Genomic DNA, 3085 nt, shown 5'->3' on the forward strand with positions numbered 1-3085 from the left:
TATATCATCGAATGTCTCACAACCAACACCATTATTCACACATACACATGTATATACATATACAATTTCTCCTACATATGTTGCCTTGGTGCCTCCGGAGCACGATGACAAGTGATTCATGGGGGCGGTAGCGGGTAATAGTATTCTCCTTTGGGATTTATGACCTGTTCGAGCAAAAATCCGGCTATTTCCTCTTGAAGTGCTAGTATGCGGTCCGATGGTAGGAGCTTATCCCGCACCTCTCTGAACTGTTAAGAAGGAGATCAATATGCATGTGTGTTAGTTGTGTGACTATATATCGATAATGGTGTGAATAGTGTTCTGACAAACGTACCCAGTCCTGTCTATCAGATCTGCTTCTTTCAGACGTCATCATGCGAATGTTCTCGCAAACGTAGAATGCACACAGATTATTCCCCGGCGCCTGCTTCAGGGCCTTTACGAGAATGGAATTGAATCAGATAATGATTAATCAAGCATGATAATTAATTAATGATATTGAAACAAGAATTAAAGAGATGGTAGCTAGCTAGTACTACTTAATTACTTACCTTTGGTCGATGCCAAAACAACTTTTGTTTCCATTCGCCTGGAGTCACCTTGATGAACTTTGCCCATGCCCTGCCCGCCGGCAAAGAAAATTAATAAAGTGGTTATTAAATAGTTCATATCAGGAAATGACGAACTAATAATAGGCCGAGATATATATAGTTAATAATGATTGAAATTACCTGTTGACTATCCCCTTCACGATGGTGAAGTCACTTTCTTCTTTAGTTAGTGAATCCAGTAATTCAACTTTTCCTTCCTCAACTTTAATGTCTATCAAGACCCAGTGCCAACTGCATGTGCACACGTTTGCATGTCAGCGGACATGTGCATAAAATTAATCAACTACCGTAAACCGTATACACTTAATTATTAACATCTATCTAGCTAGTAAGCAAAAACAGAATTTGTAGTATAAGACAATGTGACTCACATGAAGTTGTAAGGAAGTAGTATATCTTCATTGCTATTGAGACGCTTCAAGAACTCTAGCATGCTTTCCTCTACACCTACTTGATAAAATGGAAACTTCCATATGTCCTCATTAATGGTATTTGGATCAATGAACCCAATGCCATAGCGTCCAGATTTTTTCATTTCATACATCTTCATCCTGCATATAATACCATAGAAAAGAATATAGTGAGGATAATTACATGTAATGATTGATCAAAATTATCACTACATAATTAGCTTGAGATTTAAATTACAGAAATAAATCATTTACAGACAATAGCAACTGACGATAGACTTGTCGAGTGCGTCTTGATTGTATAACTGAAAAAGTTATGTATACTCAATGGACAGAGCTTTCTCATGGTAATAATGGTCCTTCTTGACATTCACCATGAGGGACACTCGATTGGAAATCTTGGTCATGTTCATGTACCATTGATGCAATTCATACATTCTCGTTGGGAGGTCCTTGACCTTGTCTGGATGGACCAAAGGTTGGCCCCAGGCATATTTCCATTTTATTTCCGATTCTTTAAGCGGAGACATGGGCTCGATTTCGAGGAGTTGTCCAACAGAGATCTTGAGCATTTCAGCCTGCATGATATGCTCCTCCGTTATTACCACATCGCCCTGCTGGGGAACGCTAACGGTTTGCCCACAATAATATTTGGCGCGCGTACTCCTCTCATGTGTTGTTGGCACAACAAGCGGGGGGATCGCTTGCGCTGCCTGTTCTCCCAGCTAGGGAATGGTTTTCCCACATTTTTTGCCAGCTGCTTGTTGGCTCGAGCTCGAGCTCGCTTCCTTCTATAGCCGTGCTTGATGTAGCTTCCTGATTTGACGCTCATAGTCTGAGTCAACAGGCTTGGGAGCTGGTGCTCTAGCCATATGAATGAAGTGGTCAATCATTTTCTGAGGCACTTTCTCCTTTGGCAGCGGTGCCGATTTCGGTCCAAAATGGGCGTCCACTTGGGCCTGCACTATGGCTGCGTTTTGCTCCTCGGTCATGTCGTAAGGCCTCTGAGGAAGAGGAGCGAGGCTTGGACCATATTTATATCGCTTGTCTCCGCCTGTACTTCCTGAACTACCTCGACTCGTACCGCTACGCACCAAAGCTGCGGCATGTCTCTTCTGTGATTGCTGAGACGGCGGAGACGGCTGACGTGGAGTTGGACCAGGAGAAGTGGCCTGACGATGTGCCGGACTTGAAGCAGGAGGTGTGGCCTGACACGGTGCCGAACTTGAAACCGGCGGAGGAGGTGGCGGACTTCAAGGATGAGTCATCTCACGCGTTCGTGGACTTGGAGGAGCGGGAGTCTGCTCACTCGGTGGTGGACTTCGAGGAGTCGGCAGACGACGCGGTGTCGGTGGACTTCGAAAGATGATGCAATCCTTTCTCCATAGGATGATACGATGTATGGCCTCTCCCAGTGTGCGCTCGTCTTCACCTCCAGGAATGTCAAGCGTTAGCCCGGAATATGGGTCCACCACTTCATCAACCATGACACGAGCATAGCCCTCTGTAATCGGGATGCAATGGTAGGTTGCTTCGGGGGTCAATGGAAAAGCAACGCCGTCCGCCACCTTCATCGATATGTTCTTCATTTTGGAGTGTAGCTCACAGTTAGTGTTCTCTATGATGTCATCCACAGGGTATGTATCCAGCAGTGTGTCGCCCGGGGCAAAACCAACGCTGCTTCTCGGCATGGATGAGACGGTGCTATCCAATGTTGGACGATCATCCGCTTGCTGCTGTCGCTGCTGAGACCCCCTTTCCTGGCTAAGTGAGTCGATCTGCTGCTGGTGCTGCTGGAATTTGAGTGCCAGGTCCGCGTGCCTTGCTTCTAGGCCTTGAAGGCGCTCTGCGTCCTGCTTCCTCTGCTCCTCCTCCAGCTTCCTCTTCTTCTCCTCCTCCATCTTCTTTCTTGCACGGGACCTGTAGTCGTCATTCCAGTCCGAAAAGCCCTCATACCAGGGAATAACACCCATGCCTCGTGTTCTTCCCGGGTGTTCAGGATTTCCCAGGGCGCACGTAAGCTCATCGTTCTCTCTGTTGGGCGTGAACACCCCCGCTCGAGCT

This window comes from Triticum dicoccoides, chromosome 5B, assembly GCF_002162155.2.
Source record: "Triticum dicoccoides isolate Atlit2015 ecotype Zavitan chromosome 5B, WEW_v2.0, whole genome shotgun sequence".
Taxonomy (NCBI): domain Eukaryota; kingdom Viridiplantae; phylum Streptophyta; class Magnoliopsida; order Poales; family Poaceae; genus Triticum; species Triticum dicoccoides.